Genomic DNA, 23,804 nt, shown 5'->3' with positions numbered 1-23,804 from the left:
AAAAACTGTACAATATCTCTAGAGTTAGGAGCAAAAGTTTGTTGATGCTTCAGTACAGTATTTTAGATTTATTTTTCAGATGCATCCTCCAGAAAGGATAAAGCCCACTATATTTAGATAAATACCCAGATAACTTCAAACTAAGCACACCTTGGCATACACTGATTTAGAGCACGTGTGTAAATGATAAGAGGCATGAATTCCAGTTTGGTTGTTGGAAAATCTGTTTTCTACCCATGTATATAATTAGCAACCAATATAGAGTGACGAAATGAGGGAAGCAAGATGCCCTCTTTTCTCCCAGATCAAGGCACTTCATGAACATCAATTAGATGTTAATATCCCTAGGAGGCAAGCGTGACAAGTCTTATTAAGCCATTTTAAAGATTAGGACACTGAGTCACAGAGAGATTAAGAACTTCCTCAAAACCAACAGCAGAGTCAGAGAAGGGGCAGCTACGCCCCAGCCGGGCCTGGCAGGGCGAGACTGTCCCAGCACCGACTTACTACAAGATTTAGTAAGATTTTCAGTTTGAAAAAAAAAAAAAAAAAAAAAAAAAAGAGAAGTCTGCGCTCATCCGAAATTTCCTGGCCATGGCAACACCCTCAGTTTTGACCTGCAGGGACCATCTTTAGGGACAAGAATGCAGTTTGGTTTCCCCCACTCAGATCGCGTTTTGGCTGAAAGTACCAGCAAGGTTGCCAATTGTAAACGGCTTTTAAAGTCAAGAGAGACCTCCAGATCTTTTCCGATAAGTTTGAGAGAGAACTTAAAACTTTTTGATACTGGTTCAACCCTATAAGCCTACGGGCAAATAAATCTACAATCGTCAGTCCTCGAGCCAACCATCACAATTCAAGTCACATGCTGAATTTACACATTAAAAACGCAGCGAACATGACAAGACAATGACTATCGTAGGTTAAGACGTACTTCAAAGCACAAAGAAAAACCCAACTGATGCCATATTCAATTAGCCCAAAAGGCGGGCAGAGAAGGATGTTACGCCGATTAACGCACTCGTTAAGACGCGTCCAAACTAATAGCCCACTTCAGTGCTGTAACAGACTTGAAAAATACTGCCGTCTTAATCCCAGGGTACTTCCGAAGGTAAGAGATTATTTTTACTTTTCCTGCGTCGCCCTCGGCCACAGCGCGAGAGCCAGCCCACGGAGCCACGCCGCGCTACCGCAAAGGCGCAGGGGGCCGGCAGGCACAGAGCCGCAAAGGGAAGCCCAGCCCCGCCGGGCCCCAGCCGCGCTCCGCTCCGCGCCGCGCCGGCTCAGCGCTCCGCGCCCCGCGGACCGGACGGGACGGGACGGCCCCGAGCGCCGCCCCCCGCGGAGGGAGAGCCCGGCGCCGGGTGCCTCCACCCGCGGAGGGACCCTCCGGCCACGGCCGCCCCACTCCCACGGCACCTGCTCCGCCCGCGGACCTACCAGTGGCAGCAGCCCCGCTCCGCTGCGCCCCGCATGCTGCCCTCGGCGCGGCGCGGCGCGGCTCGGCTCCGGGCGGCGCGGGGCGGGGCGGGGCCGCCGGGGCGGGGCGGGGCGGGGCGGGGCGGGGCGGCCCCCCAGCCCCGTGCGAGCCGCCGCCGGGCGCCCTCGTGCTCGGGGCAAGGTGCGTTCCCTTCCCCCGCCCCACGCCCCCTCGTGGCTTCGCGGGAGCGGCCGTGCCCGGTGCCCCGCAGCCCCGGCCGGAGGCAGGGTCTCACCCGCCGGCCCCGGCCCGGCCCCGAGCGGACGCCGCCCGTCAGCCGCGGAAGCCGGGCGGCGGGGCCGGCGCGTCCGGCAGAGCCTCGGATGGGGAACGGAGAGCTGCGTTCTGCTGCCCGCTTAGGCTCTGTGTTTGAGGAAGCTTAAGGGTTGTCATACGCTCAGGAGATGCAAGAAGATGTGGGTCCGCAAGCAAACGGGGAACTACTGGAAAGAAACTTCAGGCTTGACAGCTAGCGTAACTAACGGCCTCTTGACTTCCATTGATGCCACCCCCACCTTGCTAATGTCAGAACATTTATGAAAAAAGAGCAAAGAAAATCAATTAGGATTCACTTGAACTGCTGCAACAGGCAGGGTAAAATGCTCCACAGCTACAGCTTGTACCTACTGACCTAAAGCTTTGACAAAAACCTCAGCAGGCCTACTTTTAGGTAACTTGAAACATTCATAAATATTTTGATATGTGCCACACAGGCACTGTACCTTAAGCAACCTTGAAGAAGGCCATGGGAGAACAAGGGAGCAGGACCCTAGTCCGCCGTGACATGAGCTACCTGACCTTTTCCACACTTGCCTGCTCTGAGCCAAATGCAATGTTGCTTTGGAAAACATGGAGAGAAAACCAGTGTGAATGTGGCCCTATTTATCCACGCACAGGTGAATGTAACACAATCTCTAATGAGCCAAGCATTTAACCAACTGCCTAAAATAATTTGCTGACCTCAAGGTAAGCATTTTGTTGTGGAAAATACCTCCCATTTGGGTTGAAATTCGTCTTCTAGCTTCTTGCATCGTGCTTGGCTGAACCCAAGTTTTACTCAATCATTAACTTTTGAATTGCAGTATGTTTATCTGCTTATTTAGCTTGGGGTGATTAAATGTACTTTTCCCTCAAAGTGATAAAAACTAGAATATGGAAATAATGGTGCATACTGTTTCCCCATTATCTAAAAGACTATCTTCTCCAGCAGCCTTGAGGAAGGCAAGAACAGGGAATGAGAAAATGCTCATGGCAAACTTCCAGCAAAAGCGATCTGCAGTCAGCAAAGGGGGATGTGTGTATGAAAGAAATAATATCTGTATGATTTGTACAATGTCTTCCTAATTTCAGTCCAGCAGGGAGAGGCACATGAAAGCAGGATTCCTCCACAGAGAACCCAGGAAATACAAAGTCAGAAAGAATTTAACCCCTCCTTGGAAATATTCCAAAACTTCCTTCTTTAGGAAAGATGCTTATAGCATTGGCCTCCCATATATCTCTTCACCTTTACCAGCTGTCCTCTTCCCTCCACTCCCCTCAGAAAAAGTTAATAAGTCCATAAAAAGATAACCTTCTCCTGCCAAGTCCTTCCAAAATTTTTATGTGCTCCCTAGGGAGACATGTCAGGGGCTACACAAAGACCCACCAGGGACTTTGCTATTCTAATAACTACCATTAGTTATTTATAATCAGTATATTTACTAATTGTCCTTAAATAGTTGAGCTTTGAAAATGGCCAGAAGGTGAATGTATAGTTCACACTCACTATCTTAACTATTGCCATAGCCATCTTATAAAATTACGTTTCATTAGATGTTACTTAACAGAATTAAGAACTTCTTTATTCACAGTCACACCTACCTCCCTCCAAAGCAAAGCATAACCAAGATACAGTTTAATCCCTCTGGGCAAAGATGAGCACAATTCAGTAAATATTAGATTAATAAGCACTAATCAAGAACCACAAATTCGGCGTTACACGTGGCTCTGTTCGCTACCCTAGCCCACCCTCCCTTATGAGAAGCATGGGACGCGCAACCATGAAGGGAAATATCAGCTTCCCTGGGTGCTGCGCAGCCTCCCCTCCCAGTGAGACCAAGTTCTGAACCCACTATTTTTAAATGCTGCTGCTTTGTAAATTTTTTTTGTTCACTCCTAGCCTATTCTCCCCCATTGAAGGGTTAGTAAAAAGGAATTAGAACAGCCCTTATTAAAAACAATCCAGCCTTATCAACTAGTATGAAGCCATGCCTGCTAACTCTGCTGTAGGATGTTCATCCCTTTACTGTGGCTGATTATGTAAAGCACTCCCTTTCCTGACAAGTGTGAGCCTATCTATTCAAATTCTTGTAAATGTAATACTATCTACATATCCAACACAATAAAAGCCCTTCTTGTGGTATTTAAACAACCTGTCTGATCCTCTCTGATTAATTGTGGGTTTCTTCAAAGTTAACGTTTTTATACAGAAGAGATGGTCTGGTTGTTACGTTGCAGCCTGGGTCTCAGAAGACGATGCTGAACTCTCTCCTCCTCCTCCACTCAGTTCCTTTATGGCTTTGAGAAGTCAGAAATACACAGTGTGTTATCAGTTCGTGATCTATAGGGTTAAGGTAATAAAACTTCCTTACCTCATGGGGGCTCATGAGAGGGTGAAGCCTTGACATTCTACTGCATCACATGAAAGGCCACTATGGGGAGGAGAGGTATTTTCCTGCTCGTGGTTTGAAGTTTGCCATCATACTCATCTCTGGTGAGAATCAGTAGTTAAACACAAATGTTCATATTCTCTTCCTTCAGTAATGCTTTTTGTTTTAAATTAACATATAAAGCCATTAGAGTAGTTCTTTTAAAGGAATTTTGCTTTATAGGTTGAAGAAAAGAAAATAGATCTAAGGAAAGGAAGCTGAATGCTTTATGTGGGAGCATATAATTTTCCTGGAGCCTGGAATAGCTGTATTTTCTTACCACATGTGCAGGAAATAGCCCTTCCTACCCAATCCAGAATGCATCGGATAATACCCTTAGCATATAATGGAATTATTCTAGTGTGAGACACCCTGTAAGCAGCATTTCTGTTCAAGTCTCTAAACACACTAACAGATTTATACATGTCTGTTAAGGAACAGCTCAGAACACTTTGGTTCATCAGTAAATAATGAATATTAAAAGTATTCCACAGGATCCTTGTTTCTTAATTAAAAAACCAGACAGAAGCACCAGCAAAACACACCTAGCTAATTTTCTAGCCCTATTCCCACAGATGACTACAAGTTCATTTGTTAGGGAAGTTTGGGGATGGGTCCTTCATCACCATACCTTCCTCCTTTTAGTGATTGCTCACACTCTCAGTGCCTCTGCTGCAGCACCAGTAGCGAGGCTCCCCACACCAGCCCAGAACTGCCAGGATTTGTATTGCCCTGTGTTGGCTCTATCCTTTAAGAGGGTAAGCTCTAACAAACTATCCCACAGCACACCTGTCCAGTAACACATCACCAGGTTAGTAACATTAGTCCTTTGTTCTTCAACACAAATAATCTGTTGTTTGGGTTTTGGATGGGTGGGTTGTTTATTTTTTTTAGGTTTCTGAGGGTTTTCTTTCCCCATATGTAAATATTTTCTCTGATATTTTGCAAAAAGGAGATAGAGCTTGTCTGATGGGGGTTACTGACAAATCTAGGAAACTTCACTCTTTGGATTTCATGTTTCTGCTGGTTAAATCTCCCTGAAGCTAAAAAGGATTTTACTGATGTGAAATCTCTAATAATACACCAAATCCGAGCACAAGATGATCTCTTGCTCCCAGTATCATTCAATATTAACTGATTCACCTCCTAAGACACTTTGATAAGTGCAATCTCATACAGAGAGTACCCACCGAGCCAGCACTCACCTCTTAAAAATCTTCACTTCATTAATACAAAATCTCTTTCTTTGAGAGCCTCACACTCTCTAGGACAACTCCCATTTTACTAAGGCATAAAATTATAATCCCATGCTTATTCCTACAAAAGAGTCACATCTCAGTGTCATTTCTCTTCATGTAAGGGATAGTGTCAGCTTTGGTGATGTTGTAATTACAAATCATGGAAACATTTTTTGAGTTCTGAAAAACAACAACCAGAACCTTAAGAAGATTGAAACTTCTCTTGGGGCACATATAGTTTTATAAGGTATATTTGAATTTTGAGAAGATTTGACAGATATTCAAATAAGGTGGATGTTATGAAAGGTAGAATAAATCACTATTATAATGAGTTGCATTTTCTTTTTTTTTTTCTGTCCTTGTTGTAGCCAGTCTTTTAGTCAGCTGTTAAAAGATTTAGTCTTCCACAGAGATAGATTTGGATATTTTCCCTAAGGAGTATCATAACTATTGCACTAAAAGTCTTCATTTTATTACTGCTGAGTCCTCAGTCCCCTAAAGGCTTTATTTCACAGATATTTTATACTTTCATTTCTGACATTTGGGTTTGCGTGCTCAGATACAGTTTTGATTCTGCTTTGATTTGCAAGAGTCACTGCCCTGAGAAATACCTACAAGAGAATATCAAAGGCATAGAGCTACTTCTCCTGTTGAAATAAATGTCAACATCTCTCTGACTTCAGAGAGAAAAGGATCAAGTAATTAAACATTGCTTTGCATGAATTCCAATAGGCTTTGGATCAGGCCTCATTTTCCCAGCTAGTACTCGCACCTTTGCTGCTTTTGATTCTGCTGACAAACGACTCCCTGTAAAACTAACCAACCAAGCTCAACAAAGCTGATAAGGTTTCCTTCCTGCACTGCTGTGCTAACACCTTCCCTGAGAATGTACTGAGTTTGGTCATACTTGATTTCAGATTAAGACTTTGTAGGGCAAAGTGAAACTTAAACGTCAGCTAAAGTGATAAAGAAATGTAAGTTAACGCACAGTCTTTCAAGCCAAATGATTCCAGGCTGCGTACAGCTGGTAAATAGATTCTGCTTTGTTAGGGTGCTAAAATGTCTGCATGAGCCGGTAACTGTCAGCTGCTTAAAGGATGTCACATTGCGAAATAGCCAGCTAGGTTGCTTCAGATTGTATCAGGAGAAAAATATAGTGCTCTGTGATAGAGAAGTTGGGGAAGTTTTGTTAAAAGAACAGAACAAAACAAAAAACAACTACTAAAAAACCAATAAAAACAATACAGAAGACTTGTGTATTTAGCACACACCTGCATGAAAATAATACATGCTTAATACAAATTAACCGTTCTGTATGTGTTGTCAGCAAGAACCTGAGATTATTTCTTGTCTGTGGGAAACCTTCTGTCAGAGACAAAGATCACTTTCCAGATGCTTTGATGTTAGCATATTAAATCTTAGCAGAGACTTTATTTAATTAAATGTTATTTATGTTTTGTGGGTGTTACTGAACAAAGTCTTCCCTGAGTGTCATTAGCGGAAGAATGACAGAGAATTCGAACCAGTGAGGACCATCATGATAAGTCTGAGTGCAGAGATAGTCTCTGATGATATTTTAGGGGAATTACTGTTTCTCAGACATACTTGCCTCACTCAAGGATGAAACCACAGCGGTTTTAATTGCCGTGCTTCCAGTTTCACAGATTCTCATTCCTCATTTTTAAGTTTAACACTTTTAGTTAGTCTGTGCTATTGTAATTGTTTCTTTAATGAATATGACTCCATGTGTATGAGCAAACCCATGTTAGAATTTTAATGCTAAAGCTCTCTGGTTTCATTCTCAGGGAAGGACGTAGTTTCTTTGTCAATTCCAAAGTGTACTTTGGGAAATTCTAGTGACTGATCATTCACTGTGCTGCATGATGCTATATTAGGATGACCTCGCTTTTCATGCTAGGAAGAAGTTGTAGTCTTTTTTTAAAATTGTCTAACACAAATGTTTCTAACTTGCTCTATGGAGATAATAGAAAACAATCAGCAGCTGCTGGGTATCAGTTTTGTCTGTTATACATTATTGTCTGTCTTGACAGCATAAAATAAATTATATGTATTCAACCCCCCTCTGTTTAAAAAATAAAGTTGCTAAGAAACAAGAGTTATGCATGTTTAATGCCACTTACAATCAGCATTTATATAAAAACATGAAACATAGCCATGATGCACTTGGAGACTATTACAGTGCAACTACAATGCAAACTCATGGTCTGGGCAAAGAAAAAGAAATGTGAATTCTACTGTCATGTCGTAACTAGGACTCTGGCCAACGTACAATTACAACCTCTAAAGTTCCTTACCACATTCTGGATTCTGAAGGAAACGTCAGTTAATGCCACTGACATTTTTACTCTAATATTTACTCTTTCTTCAAGATAATGTTGATGCAGATTTCCAAAGGATACTGTCAATAAGAGTGGAATAGCTAAGGACCTATAGGCTCCACAGAAATTGTGCATATTATGGTTATATATAGTTCAGCAAGGAAAGTGTCGATGCATATAAAAATTTAGTTTATCTGTAGGTTTGCATTTTGTTCTGATTTATGTGTTACAAATATTTGCATATGTAAACTTCGTTCAAGAAGACTCAGTTGTTGTCATGGTTCAGAAGCTAAGTTTTTACTACTTCGTCCATCTTCCTACCTTTCACTGGAGTCAATCCTATGCTCATTTAAACCAATAAACAACTTTTCTTCTGACCTCACTCAGCTGCAAAAAGAAAAAAAAAACAGACCAAGACATCTGTTTAAAGCAAGGATTCTGCAGTCCTCACCAGAGGCCAAATAGTGATACAGAAACACAACTGCTAAAGCTAAAGATATTAATGCATTGATAGGCTACCCACAGTACAGACACAAAATAGACTTTTTCCCTAAACCTGGTGTTACAAAGTTGTGAATTACAGGTCTCTAATCACTACCTTAACCTTAGGAAATTTATCCTCAAAAGATTGGACTTCTTTCCGGGTAAAAATTACAAGTGCGTTCTCAAGCTGCTACTCAGGAATACATTCTTGAAAGTTTAATTGCTTTTTAACTACCCACTGCAACTTCAGGTATTTTTATTTTATATCCAGCTACAGCAGCACTGAAGATGTCTCTTTCTTATCTGATCACCGGAAAAAAAAAAGCAGCTTATTCCTGTTTCCACCCTTTCATCCCTGGTTTCTTAAATGAGGCCTAAAGCCATTTACCTCTTCAACCTTATGTGATAATTAGGTTGTTCAAGCTTAGCCAACTTCAGTTTCCCAGTTAAACTGGCCCCCTTCCAGCATCGACAGTTTTCCATAAACCTGTGGGGAAGAGCTCAGCCTTCCATAATGTCTCCTCTCCCAGAGGAGCTCAGCACTGCCATATAGACACAGGCCACGCACAGACATCAGTGCTACTGAAACCCATCTGCCAAATTCAGAGTGGCTTAGGAGGATGCAACCCTCTTCAACACTGCTTATGAGAGGGAAGACATGTGCTGTAGCCCACATAGCAGAGCAAAAGAAATTCTACAGCAAGCATTTGCCGTATTGAGACCACAGGTGGAATAAGGCCACAGTCATTCTCCTCCCTGCAATAAGCTTCAGCGATTTCAAAGACATTCCAGGTAACTCAGCCCCCTGAGACAGCAGGCTCTGCAGCACCATGTTTCTTACCACCACTTGGCTATTGGCTTAGCGCTTGACAGAGAGGTGCCACTGCATGAATTGCCAGCAGCTCCCAGGGAAACACTAAGGCTTGTTGAACAGCCTCCTTTCTGTTGCCTGGGTTTTCTTAGCTCATGTAATCTCACTGGATCACAGCACAGCAATATTGTTCTTGACAACCTGTGAAATATTTTTATGAACTCCATGATTTAGTATTTAAACGTCTCATGTCAGCAACTTCAAACAAACAAGCGTAGCTTAAAGAGAGACCTTTTCAGAGTTGCACCATCTGCCAATAGCTTTCCAGTCTCAGTGCCAGCATTAAAAAAAAAAAGGTATTCTTCAATTTAAATAAATAAATAAATAAAAAGATCCTGTGCATCTGCAAATTTGTTAACAGGGCAGTTGGCACCCTTCCTGCTCACGCATACAGAGTTTGAAGTATCAGATCTCAGCTGGCAAAGGAGGAGCCTGAACATGCCGAGGGCAAAACCACTTTGAACTCTCTGGAATGGCAACAGCAGCACCTGGGGAGAAAACAAAGCCCAGGCACAAGTGCGTTCTCACACCAGCTGAAATGAAGACCTATAACAACTGCCACATTCTCAGGGGAAATCCTGTTGAGCAGAAACTTAGCTTGCTGTATGATTGCTCCATGTTGTTCACAGAACTGGCATTCCTTTCAAGTGCCCTTCACAGGTTATTTAAAATTCATACATGAGATTGACCTGTGAAACTCAGCACAGCTGAAAAGTCGTCTTCTGCCATTCAACCTTCCTGATTTGAAAGCACATCTTTCTGCATATGAAGTGCTTCTTTTAGCTATATTGCATCCTTGCAATTTCTTAATGAGCAGCAATTATGCTGCTCTTTCAAGATGTGCATCTGGCATCACCCATTCACCAACATACTGCTTAACAATGTATAAGCTAAAGACTAAAAGCTATTTTCAGTATTTAAAAAAGTAAATTTGAAATAACTTCACAGGATTCAAGTGGTTTATTTACAGTAATGCAATACTTCCTGGTGATCTAGAGATCACTGGCCTTTCACTTTTACCCACAAAGACAAATATTTGTTGTCAGACAGTGAACAAAAGTTTAGATATACATGGATAATTCTTATTAAATTTCAATAAAATAGTCGCTCTCTAACAGACTGTTTCAGAGAATGGTTTACTGTGAAACTTTACAGATGAAACTTCTTTATTAAAAAAAAAAATCTACATTTCAAGCAGACTTCTGTCTTTAATTAATTGAATTAAATGGCTGGTTTCCTTCATGAGCCCTGCCACTTCTCTTATCATTTACTCCAGGCAGTGATAGAGTAGGATTTTGTTTTAGTGTACAGTAGTAGGATTTTTAGCCAACACGTACATCTCACTGCGCACTCATGGACAGGAAGCTTATATGTACTTTTTTATTTCACAATATACCCAGTTTTTGGAAAGTTGCCCACTCTTGCCTTCTGTTTTGCTTAAAACATTAGTCTACAAGGCATCAATAGGCATCTTAAACTAAGTTAACATCTGCCTGACATTATTTATAAATGTATAGGTGCTTGCCTGGAGGCCAAAGAACCCATAATACTGCTACCATTTACTGTTATTTATATTTAGCTTTTTCTTTTTTAGTGAAGGTTTTTCTACAGCATTTTTTTTTCAGGTTTTAGTTTGGTCTGCCCTTGGTACTGTTTGTAGTACCATTTACACCCTAGCAGCTCTGTATGCCAGCCAAAGAAGGTCAGCTGAGAACAATGGGTTGGAGCGTCTCCCAGGGCCTGGCTGGGCTGTATTACTAGCACTTCTGTGGACAAATATGCAAAGTTTAATGAATTCAGTGGAAAGACTCCCACTGGCTTTGGTTAGCTTTGGATCCGGCTATAAATTAGGAAAGTTTGATTTTAGTTTCATTACTTGTCTGCAATATTTTTTTCCTGTGTTAACAACATAGCTCCTCTTTAAACAATGACAGAACTGCTCCCTTCAGTCAGATGATCAGTTGGTCAGTAAGTTACACTGCAGTACAACCAGATAGGCATCCTAAGATTGCTGCTAACTGGAGAGGGGAAAAAAAGATGCCCTTTCTGGTTTTGTGGACAAAATCATTGACTTCAAGGGAATCGTGCCTTTAAGTGCCTTCAAGTGCCTTCAAGTATCCTATCATGCTTTGTATTCAGCATGTGGTAAAATACCATTCTGAAATGGGGGAGCAGCTTCTGTCCTACCTTTCCAGAAGAACAAAGTGAAGACAAATAACAGTCCTAGAAAAAACTAAGGAAATGGTAGGAAAACTTGCCTAAGGTGACTCACTAATCTAGCAACGGCAGAAGCAGTATTAATGCAGGAATTCCTAGCTTCTGTGTCCCGTTCCTTGCTCCCTCTGTATGTATGACATATACATACTGTATCACAAAAGAAAGCACATAGGAAGTGTGCAGTAAATCAGGACTTTGTCAGTCTAACAAGAGGAAGTTTGAAGAAATATGTATTCTTGGAATCAAAAGCATAAGCTTTGAGAACAAAAGGACAAGGCTTATTTTGAAGTTTAAAAATTATTACTGTCCCTACACATTCATCTGAGTAAGATAAAGATATAAAGAAATAGTGTAAAGTAGTTAAAGGTTTTTTTAAAAAAGAAATTTTTTCCATTAAAAAATAGTGGTCTTGTACAACAGGCTACATCTATGCCGTCTTGTATCAATAGATTCGCTTTCTGAGTAACAATTTTCCCTCAGAGTGTTTTCTATTTATAAACCCCCTTAAGCCTTTTGCAGTATGTTTCCTGTTCAGACATACCACTTAATCACCAGAAAATGGCTCAGCCAATCAGTACAGGCACTTCCCAAACACAGGATTCAAAACTAGTGAGAAAACTATAAGCATGCTCAAAACTTGACTGATGAGTCAAAACATTGTTTAAACTGATTCTTCTTTCCTAGATAAGGAATACGTTAGAAATTGTTCACCTTGCCATTGGAAGCACTTAGGCACTCGTTCAGCAAGAAAAAGAATATTTTGCTCATTCATTAACTCTGAAATGTTTTTTATTTCTGTAATTACTCTACCACACTATTATATTTTAAAAGCAAACAAACAGGCTTATGACCAAGATTTGAAACATGGATAAATCTGCTGCTCTTCTTTGGTCTAGGGTGGGCACCGTTAGGAAGAAATGCTTGATCTTTTTATCTTGCGTAAGAAACTATCTCGGAAACACAAAGACATAACTGGCTAAAATTGTCATTTTCAACTTATTTACTAATTCACTGCTAATTTTTCAGCTCTAGACTATCAGAGATCATTACATTTTCTATGCACAAAATGAATGCTCTTTATATATTCATCCATAAACATCATCCAGCATACTCATTTGCAAAAAAATTAGAGGTGGAACTGGAATACAGAGCACAAGCAATCTCAATTCTCCTTTCAAGAGCAGAAGCATTATCAAAAACTAAGAATGGAGTTTCATCCTAAAACATTAACTTCTGCATAACTACTATCTGCACGATTCATCATGGAAACAACCACAGAATTTCTTCCACCATCCACGGTAAAAGAAGAGCAGGAGAAGTATTTCCGTTTGTCCATGTGTAAAAGCAACAAGTTTCTGGCATTTCAACCTTTTACCTTAAAGACAGCCCCACCTGAATGTGCTGTCCTAATCTGTATGCACCAACAAAACCCCAAAATATTCCTGACCTTTTGGAATATCCTGAGTGGCACAATCTGCAAATAAATCTCAAATCTGTAACGCCTTAGAAATAGAACCATAGAAATAGTAGTATTTTGCATTACAAAGGACAGGTTTTTTATTTTGATGACTCCTGCAGCTGTGGACACTGTGGTTAAGGAAATAAATGCTCACAGCACAAGCCAACAGCCAGGCTGAGAATGGAATTGAAATAGTTTTACATCTAGTTGCACCTTTTGCTCCTGTAGTCTATCTGCCAAACAATTGCCTCGTTATGTTCAACTGCAGATAGGGAGAAGGAAGCTATGGAGATTACACCTAGGAAACATCATTTATTCAAAATCTATCTTTTAGATAACAGCTTATTTTCTGTTAATGTTTCAGGCACTTCCCAAATCTGAGGCAGGAAGGAAAAATCACAGTTTATGAGACCTTGGTCTATTAAGCAGAATACCAGCCATGATCCACAGCAAGAAAATTATCCTTATTTGATATTTCTTTCTTTTTTTTTTTTTTTTTTCAGAGAGAATAACCAGTCTTTCTCTAACCCCAGTGGTTTCTTTCAAGCAGACTTTTAAAACAGGTTGGGCGTGACAGATGAACATGTTAAATATCTACACAAAAGAGAGGGCTTTTGAAATGAAACCTATTTCATATTAACTAAGCTAACTTCATAATAAGAGTCTTAATATGCCATTTATGGGTATATGCATGGCATAACAATATATGCCCCCATCCTGAACTGACCTGCTTCCATGCCAAAAGTGGTTGGAAAAATAAGATGCCATATCGTCTGACAGACAATGTCATTCTGATAAGAGTCCGAGGTCACATTTCAGTGTTATCATTGCTGGCCTTTCAACTGCAGAAGCTGTTCTCTCACTTTCACAGCCACCAGGACAGCAAAGTGACTCAAAAGCAGCTGAAAAACATACAAGGATAACTGCCATAGAAACATCAGGGGAAAAAAATCAAAATACTAGAATGTGTCCAGCTACAAATACAGCTTCAAATGTGTTAACAGCTAGTCCTACTCCAAGTTTTGTTCCAAGTGTGTACCTTTCTACATCACTACAGGCTTACTGTGGGTTCAGTATGGAAAACTGACAGGTGTGAACAATGAACTAGCACTTACAAAAGCTTTGTATATCTCAGTATCTGCAAAATGCCTCGATTTCTCCCATCTCTGAATGGCTTTTCAGGTTCCATGTTTCTCTCCTCTGATATCAAGTGATATTATTATGTCAACACCGCAAAATCTAGGCAGGCTTTGCTAAGTCATTGCTGTTAATCAGGAAAAAAAATAAGGTTCTTGGGTAAGGTATGCCTACCTTCCCTCTTTTTTCTGAGCCGAAGTTCTTTCAACTGGTCCTATAAGGGACAAGGTAACCTTGACTTGTCTTGAAAAATAAACATCTTTATAGCTCTACATTATGCATATATTTACTGGGACAGGAAAGAGAGATCGGCCTGCAATGTCATCACAACTTTTCCTGCTTACCCAGGGAAAGTATATGTGACCATTGCCCTGTAACTGCAAGAAGTTTTGGTTTAAAATTTTGTTTTAAAATAGATTTGGACAACTGCCGAAGTCTGAATGCCTGGGGTTGTGTTCTGCAACAGAGGGGAAAGAGGGAAAGTAGAAGGAAATAGGAGGGAAAGGGGGAGGAAATTGGATTAAAAAGAAAACTTCCCAAGTAAACATAGGTGAAATAATTAAACAGAGACCTTGGCAAACTCCATCTCCTTTAAAGTTATTGGGAAATAAGGATTTGAAAATACATGCAAGCCATCCAAAGTATAAACAGTTTAACACTGTACCTTTTATTTAACAAAAAGTCATCACTCAAATGCATTTTTAGATTAGATGGAATGAAATGAGATATATACAGAACAAAAAGCAAACTAATACTGGGCACCAGTATTACTTCCAAGGCCCCTGTTTATATTATGCTCTTAAATAACTCCTTCATCCTCTTCTGTGGAGGGTAACTTGCTTAGTTTCTCATTTCCACCTTCCCTCCTACTCTGATATAGTAAGTTCAGAAGGGGATGCAAAGGGGAAACCAGCTAGAGTTCAGCTGGGTCACATCCCATCCATAGGTAATGCAGTGTACCTTTCCAGGAAGGTCAAAAAGAAAACTTTGTCAAGACAAAGCAAATGAAGAAACACAACAAACTGCAATTGATATATATCCTGTCAGACAGAACAATACAACCAAACACTCACCAAGAAGTAATATATTAGTTGGCCTTTGGTTAAGAAATGCTCAAGAAGCAATTATACCAGAAATAGTTCCAAAAGAAGCACCAACACCACGTACTCAGAGGCTCTTACTTAGGTAGTAAGTTGGGAAACTTGTCACCATAGGCTGCTGATTTACTCAGGAGGGAGAGAAGACTTCCCAAAGTGAAAAGTCAGACTAAAGCTTCTTCCCTAACTTGGCCCTGAAAAAGTCTCACTATCCCCAGAGGGAACTCTGTCTCCTAACCTGAAGGGATGCAGCATGAGCACATTTTTCACATACATACAAAAAGTTCACAAGACTAACACCCATTTAGCTTCATCATATGTCCACTGAGATCAGTGGCGCGGGCTCAGATCTGCATTTGGGTGATGAGAAAATAACTTCTTACAACAAACTGTAAGTATATTCTTCAATGCTCGTTCAGGAAGCGCTCACATATGACAAAAGGGTAAGGCTGTAGATAGCATAGGTTAAGCGATTTCTAAAGTCAGTTATGTCCTGTTGGCTAGGAGTTCCTACTCCTGCAGATGTAGTACCTCATCTGGCAATAGCGCCTTTGTCATGCAAAGTAAATGGATAATCTTAAGTCATGCTTTTTACTGAAACTGAGCATTAAAGCACTCAAAGTATTGGCTTATTAAAACCATTCACTACTTTCACTGGTTCTGATAAACTTCTGTGTGAATTGTTGTATTTGTACATGGACATAGAAAGTAACAGGAATGGAGCCACGTCTTCTACTTTTTCAACACATTGTGTATACCCTTGATAGTAGAGGTTGCTAAATAATCAGAAGGAAAATAGGATTCAAAGGAAGTTATATACACAGATTAAGACCTGAGGAACTTTATCATCATTTAACTTGACTTCCTATTAACACAGGATGTTTATTTTCAACCATGTACTCTCTGCTTGCATTACAGTACCCATTTAAAAAGTATTTTACTCTTTATTAAAAAGGCTCAAGTATTAAAGAAGCTTCTGCATACCAAAGAAGATTGCACCAAGAACTAGCTCGCCTCAGAATAAAAAAACTGCTGCTGCAGGTTATTTGTGGCTTGAATGTATCTAGTTTCTGCTTCCAAATTTAGGGTGTTTCTTCTGCTTGATTACAGAACTGACCGTCACCTTTCCTTTACTTGTGGGCTGCGATAAATCCGAACTCTTGGATTAAACAAATAAACTAGCCTTTATTAGACTCTTCCTCAATAAGCACTGGCTGTTAATATTCAAACACATATTATTCAAGTGAATTTGTCTTATCAAATTATTCAGGTCAGGTTTTATAAGTTACTTGGAGATTCCATGTTGACTCTGATAAAAACATGACATTTTACCCGAGCAAGAACAAATTCTTGGGAGTAACAGAAATAATTCAAGCTAACTAATCTTCTCTCATAAGCACTTTTTCAGCCTGTCAATTAACTAGCTATTTAATATTGTATTTATCTTTTTGTGTTGTTTTTTTTTTTAATCAGAATTCCAATGTCCTTAGTATGACTGAATCCTATATTAGATCACCATAGGTAAGTTTATCAGCCACACTTAAAAATGCACGCTACATGTCCACTGTCAAGCTCTATCACCCATAAAACTATGTCAACTAGTATTAATTATGTTACCACCAACTTTTTTTTCTTATTGCAACCCATCTCAGATTTTGTCTGATTTTGTCTCTAGTAGTCTTAGAGTAACTACTCTGAAGTTCATGATCCATTCCTTTTCCCTGTTTAAATATTGGTATTTCATCTCTTTTTGGTCCATTGTATCCTACAATTTGATTAAAAAGCTACTTGATCAAAAAATGCTTTAACCATCCCAGCTATATCCTGTGAATTACCGCACTACAATCAAAGCTGTAAACATGTCTTTGTATACACAACAGATGAAAAGTAGGAATCAAGACGGACATGTCATCACACAATGCAGAGAATCAATAATAGAATAACATGAATTGAAAGTTTAAGAAGATTATATAGCTCTGCTCTCAATATATTGGCTCTAACAAAACCTTTTAAAAGTAGTTTCTGGGCAGGAAGTTTGGCAGTAATCACGGTAATCCAGTCCGCAGTAAATAAAGGTGGGAGCAAGTTTCAAAACATCTTGGGTGGTGACAGGGCCAAAGCCTAGCGCTCTTCTACAAATGGTAAAAAGAAAATGTTCAAATGCTTGAAATACCATTCTCAAATGGGAAGATTCAAAAATAACACAACAGTCTGAATCTGAAAGGATACAGTAGCTGAAAAGTAAATCCATATAAAGAAAAAAAAATCAGTAAATTCAGTAAGTGGTTTTATTTAGAGCCTTAGTGCCAACTTTTTTTCTGCTAATGAGTTGTTGCCAACCCTCCTCCTTCTAAAGATAAATAACATCAAACAGGCAGCTTGTTGGTCGTGAGAAACAAGCACAAAGATGGCCAAGACTTAGCAGAAAAAGATAGTGAAAGGCTACACTGGATCATACATAGCTGCTATGCAAGGGAACAAAACCTGATATTGTGGATTTCTATGGCAGAGTGAGATCAATCAGAAGAAACAATTTCATTCACAGAATTAACACCCTTGACCCTCAGATAGCAAGTCCAGGTTTATACTGGCCCTAAGCCCATTCACCCTAGAACAAACAAGTATGACCCTAAAACAGAATCAGGGCAAAATCAGAACACAAAGCATGACAAATAACATTGGAGTGTGAAAAGTCACAGCAATATTTTGTCTTTATGAAGAATTTAAATCTTCCAGTAACTTGCAGTTAAAATTCTGAAAGCTTTGTCCAGGTTAAGCTGTATTCTTGTCCCAGTGATAGATTTTGTTACTATACTTTCTATTCACCTGTATTATTCTTGTCCCAAACACTGCTGACCGATATGCCAGAATTGGTAATGCATATTAAACAAAACGCAGCTTGTGAAGAAAGCCATTTGTAAAAAACCAAACCAAACAGCTGCGATTGCATGGATGACAAGACAGAATTTTTATCTCTATGAAGCAACAGAACTGACCTGTGTCAGCTGGAGATGCTAAATTTAAACCAAGGAGCATCAGGTTTCAGATATGCACCAAAACCACCTATATCTCAATATTTACTTGGACTCTTGGATCTGTAGCTGCATTTGAAAGGAAGAAGGATGCTTATGGAGAGCAGATGTACTGAGTTTTAATCCCAGTCCCTGTCTGGGTGAACTGGCTTCCTCTCATCTTCAACAGGATGTGAAAGGATTTAGAAATGTTTCTTCTGTGTGAGGAAGACCTTACTCATGTGATTACTGGGTTTAGAGGTACAGATTAATGATTGTAAAGCGCTTTGAAATCCTAAGATGAAAGGTATTATGCAAGAATGATGATTTTATACCATTTAATATCAGTTTGTTTATGATGATGTCACATAACGAGAAAGGAAGTATTCTTAAGCTAGATACTCAGATCTGGCAAGGGAATTTGTATTCTGGCTGCAACAAGTTTTCCACGTCCATGTGGCATAACCACAAAATAGAAGTAATAACAGTTTTTAATTTTTTTGTCTTACCCTATTGTTCTTAAGCAAAGCTAAAGTGTGTTTGCGATGGGTGCAAAGCTGCTTGGACTGAATGGCCATATAAGCCCTGTTATCATACGTATCATCATATCAGACAAGACAACATAATTTCTGTAGTCCTGAGATAAATTGCAAACCATGTGGGGAGAAGGAAATACCTTTTATTTTTTTTGTATGTAAAGTCTTCTGGTCTAGCATGTTGCCTGTTTTTACTGGGCCTCTGGTGTTTCTGGTTCCTTAGCAGATTTCCCACCTGCAGAAAAAGGACTCATCACAATTTTTTTTTTCCTAGTCTTCAATCACCTGGTTCACGTTTCCACAATACTCCACAGACTATATCTCCTGCCAGCTGGTGAAAGAAAAAGTGCCAAATCTCTCCATGTATCATTTCCCCAGTCCTGCTTGCTACACCTGTGAAATAAAGGGAAGTTTCTCCTGACACAGGCAAGGCAGAGAAGCAAAATGAAAGGATACAAACGGATGTAAGAATGGAGAAGACCCCAGAATATTTCTGGACCAGCAGTGGGAAAAGGGTTCTAACATTCTCTTCCTTTATTTTTTACAAAACCCTAATATATACAAGCTGCTGAAGTGCTATAAAGTGTAATTCTACTTCTGCAATGCTGTCCTTTCTAAAGAAAGGCTTAGTCTCCTGGAGAGCTCTGGGCATGGCAGAGTCATTGGGACAGAGCCATGGCAACCTGCCTAATGCCTCCATGTTGCTGCAGCAGGTAACCCGCTCATCTCAGACAGACACTAATAAAAACTTTATGTTTCTCCATGACATAGCCTCGCACATTATGTAAGTAAATACACCTCTCTGTGTATAGCCACACAGAGGAAATATTTACATTGCTAAGCATTTGGATTATGAAAGCATAAATAAAGTGAAGGCTACTGGAGTCACTGTAAACTGTCAGAGTTATGCTAGCCTAAGTATGGTGCAATACGCTATATAATGTGCATCGTTATGTTACGTGCTCTGGGTGTGTCAATACTAGAATACTGAACTGTGCTTTTAGGAAAACTGTATCTTCAGTAAGCACCAGCAGGACACTAATTCCTTTAGTATGGCTCTGATACACTGATCACCAAAATCTAGGGCAGGCCTCTGAAGTAGTTGGATCAGGCTCTAATACTCCTTTAGATCATAATCCTGCAAAGATTTAACATTTACAAATAACATTATCATGTGAGTAGTTAAATGGGATGTTGGAAGGTCAGGGTCAGAACTGGATCATTCAAGAGATTCCAGCTTTAGTTATATCTATCAAGGATACAACAGAAACAGAAAAAAAGGGTGGTTTCTGATAGAACCTCATTCTTAGGAATATGCAGCATGTGAGGACTTATATATCAGAGTAAATTCACCCACAACTATTCAGACCTATGCGGTTCAAAGGATTTTAGTCAGCAAGCAAAATTAAGTACATCTGAAAAAGATAGGGACCTGGGCTGTAACAGTCTTTCTTCTGACACAAGTAGTCTGCACTCTGCTGTGACCCTATGCCTATTTTAATGTTTTTCCCCCTATGTTTCTTAGCCTTTTTTTTTTTACTTTCATCCTCCAAATCATCAAACAGGATACTTACCTGGATACCTCAGAGTACAAATGCTGTGACACTTCTACCTGTGACAACAACAACTAAAATAAGGTTATAAATAGGAGAGCTGAAAGAGAGAAGCTACTTTTTAATTTAAAATCTAAGCAATGAGTGTTTATAGCCCTCAGCTGATCTAGGCTACCCTGCCCTTGCCATTTCAAAAGTTTTGGCTGTGGATTTGGCCTATTACCTTCTGTGTAAAGCACTGGAAGTTTAATTTGAGGGAAAATGGTTGCATTTCTTGAACAAGTTTTGTATGGTTTTGCAGGGGGGAGAAGAAACCCAGCAGAAAAACAGGTGTCCAAACAACATATATTCTAAAACATCAGGCAGGATATAGATGTGTCAGGTGAGACGTATTTTCTTGGTCACTGCTAGGTTTGATATTGGATAATTAAAAAAGACTCTCTAATTCTCCATGAGAGTGGAGATCTCCTAGATCCCTGCTGTGTTTAGAAAGCCTCTCCCCTGTTGCTTACACACCTTCTCTCACAGAGACAAAATCATGTAATATTTTAGGAACAAACACTCTCAGAAAAATGAAAAGTGTTCTGGAAATAAGAGGAAGAAAACAAGTACTTGCCCCGGCATCTAGTTTACTTAATTTATACATGAAGAATAAATGCCAGTTATTGCACATATCTTTAACTTTTTCATTGTGAATAAAACAAGACCAGAAAAAACCCAGCAGTGATTACTGCTGGTTTTATAGATAGTGTACAATTAAGATTCAGATACTATTGGAAGAAAAAATGGGCAAGACCAGAGTGTGAATGGCAAATTCAGAAATTCCTGTCCACCTGAAAATTTTGTATATATATACGTATTCAAATATTGAACAGTGCAAGTATTACATGTATAAAGGAACAATCTTTAGCATGCTACCAAGAATCTAATTTTGTGCAGAATCTATCCTTTATTTATAAAATAAATCCATCTATTTTATAAATCACATGTAAAAAATATTTTAAATGGTAATAGAAACATTTGGTATGAATGCTTCTTTAGAAGTTATCACTCCCTATTGTCCTTTATAGTTAATTTCTAACAGTTGCATAATGGGTCAACTCTTTTTACAGGCTGCAGTGATATGATGCCTGTAAAACTGAGGTTATGAAATGCAAACTATTTCACAACATCACGTCCCTGCTATCAGGAAGTAAATTCCACAGCAAATTCACAGCTAAATATGTTTTCTGTGCTTGTCTATTGATTTCACTCCTGATAAACAAATAGAAGTCCCTCTCTATCCTTACAGGATGTCTGCTGCAAAATTCAAGGTTTTGAACAAACCTTCATTTGAAAATAATTTATTAAAAGCATTAATCTTTAGGTCTTGAAATGCCACACAAGTCAGAAATACAGTAGCAGTGGCTAAATGTAGAAAATAAGTCATAATATGGTAAAAGAATTGTCGTTTCTAAATGACATTGCTGGAGTTCATCAACATCCCATATGTGCTTAAATGTTTGCAGGTTGAAGGCCTATAGTAGTCTTTTTCCAATATTTTGAACAAGTTTCTGAAATTTAGTTTAGACAAAAACATAATCAAGGTATTAATTAAAGTACCTTTCTATACTTTCTGACTGAAGAGTCAAAGGAGATGCTACCATTATTTACTACAGAAAATACTGTGTTCATTAGGTTAGGACAGGAAATCTGAATGCTAATTTATTTGTTTAAAACAGTGACAGGGTACAAAATTAGGTTGCTGCTTCCAAGCCACACAACAGCCTGGTAAGAAAAAAAATCCATCCAAACAAAACCCTGAAAGTTGGGGTGTTTTCACAAACCTATATCTAAAAACAAATTTTATCTTAGAAAAGTTTTACAAATCCTATTTTTACTAGTCATTCCTTAAAATACAACATTCAGTGTAGGGGTTTCCCAGGAGCTAAAGGCCACACCATTAAGTAGCTCAGATGTTCCTGGGTTAGGAAAACTCATAAGCAGGACATGATCTGACCAGCCCATAAAAATAGATTTTCTTTGTACAATAATTAGCTAAATTATTAGTCACATTTCTAGGCGTGTTGAAAACTACCATGTACCTAAGACAGCCCAGCCTGTAAGCGCGACTAAATAGTCATTAAATTCCTAATCAGAAATTCTCCGGTACAGAAACCCTGTCCTGTTGCTTATCTGCTAATAAACAACAAACAACTGTGTATGAAATATCACTAATCCCAAGTATTCTAAAATCATGGCTTAGGCCTCCCAATGAAAAGTTTTTTCACAATAAATATGCTTTTAAACTGCTTTTCTCATACAACTGAGCAGGTTATTAAGTGCTTCTCTGCAACCACAAGATCTTGATATGTAAGCTATTTTCATGTTTATTTTAATGAAAAAAATCCAGAAGCTGGAGCTCAATAAAAACCACCAAAAATCATGACACTCATGATGCTGTGAAATCTAGTGATGAAACACATAGAAAAATGAAGTGATACATGACATTTAAAAAGCTGATTATTTAGTTAGACTTATCCAACTATTTTGGCATTCATGATAGAAAGGCTCTTTTATCAAAAGGAAGTAAGGTAAGACAAGCAGGCTAAAAAAGAGAGTCCTGAGAGATCAAAAGGAAAAAGAAAAGATTTGGCTTGCCTGCAGGAAAGGGAAAACACCCACGAGAAAAGGCAGCATGTACATAGCTTGAGAAATTCCATCCATGGTACGACTTATCCTCTTAATTTCATCAAATGGTAGATGACTGTACGCACACATAAGGACAATCAGCTACATTGGGTTCTTAGCTGTAGTCACACAACCCAGGCGTGAGCAACTAGAGCTTAACCATTGATTGCTTTTTTACCTCACTGCATTCAAACATGTTCATTGTTTACGTGGATGTAAAAGACAGCAGTATTTGTCCCATATTTCTTCCATTGCTGCATCTGAAGCCATTCTTGTAAGACAGGTGCAAGGTACTGTGGAAACAAAAGCAACTGATACCGTGGGGATTTTAAATGTGCCTCCTGCTTCCCTGAAGAAATGCTGTAAATATAAGCCATAACTGCTCAGCCAGTACAAACAGGCTTTAGTCCAGCCCTGTCCTCACACGTGGCCTCCATTCACTACAGCAGGATTTCACAAGAGCAACTGGGGGCAGAGTGCAGCCCTTGTGTTTCAAAACATTTACAGAATGTTTGGATATAATTCTTTGAGGAGGATTTAATTTTCTTAATGAGCCTGAGTAAATCATTAGCCTCCATAGTTGCCCGGGGAATACTTCAGGACATTTCACGAGGTATACTTTAGCAGAGCAAAACAACACAGATGAAGCCATACTTGTTGGACACAAGATCTCAGAACAGAGCGAGCTGTTCCTCTAATATTTCTACTGCACAGTGCATTTTTAAAACACTGAACAAATCAATCACACGAATGGTTTTACTATACCAGAGACTATACATAACAGTTTTCTTGACGATATAATTAATGTTCATTCTCATATAATGATTTTACCATAAACACGCATATTGAAGTGCCTTCATCACCGAAACAAAATTAAGGAATTATTTTCGTAAGCGGAAAAGCGTAAATCTTAAGCAGATGCCTTTAGAGCCAGTTCCTTCTCAGTGTTCACTCAGTGTATAACATCTAGTTGCTTTCTTTTAGTGACTAAAGATCTGAATATTATGCTCTGGAAGACAACTGCCA

General features: G+C 39.4%; 1 protein-coding gene across 5 annotated transcripts in view; it reads right to left on the bottom strand.

The window, feature by feature from the left end:
* MICAL2 (microtubule associated monooxygenase, calponin and LIM domain containing 2) overlaps positions 1-1,542 on the bottom strand; it is a 131,132-nt gene extending 129,590 nt beyond the window's left edge. For all 5 annotated transcript variants that reach the window (XM_064452732.1, XM_064452733.1, XM_064452734.1 and 2 more), the window contains exon 1: positions 1,441-1,542. The gene's annotated coding sequence lies outside the window, so the exon portion shown is untranslated. The remainder of the gene's footprint in view (positions 1-1,440) is intronic.
* Between the last annotated feature and the right edge of the window lie 22,262 nt (positions 1,543-23,804).

This window comes from Phalacrocorax carbo, chromosome 5 (genome assembly GCF_963921805.1).
Source record: "Phalacrocorax carbo chromosome 5, bPhaCar2.1, whole genome shotgun sequence".
NCBI classification, from domain to species: domain Eukaryota; kingdom Metazoa; phylum Chordata; class Aves; order Suliformes; family Phalacrocoracidae; genus Phalacrocorax; species Phalacrocorax carbo.
The sequence above is the reverse complement of the archived record's forward strand: the minus strand, read 5'-3'. Positions and strand labels throughout refer to the sequence as shown.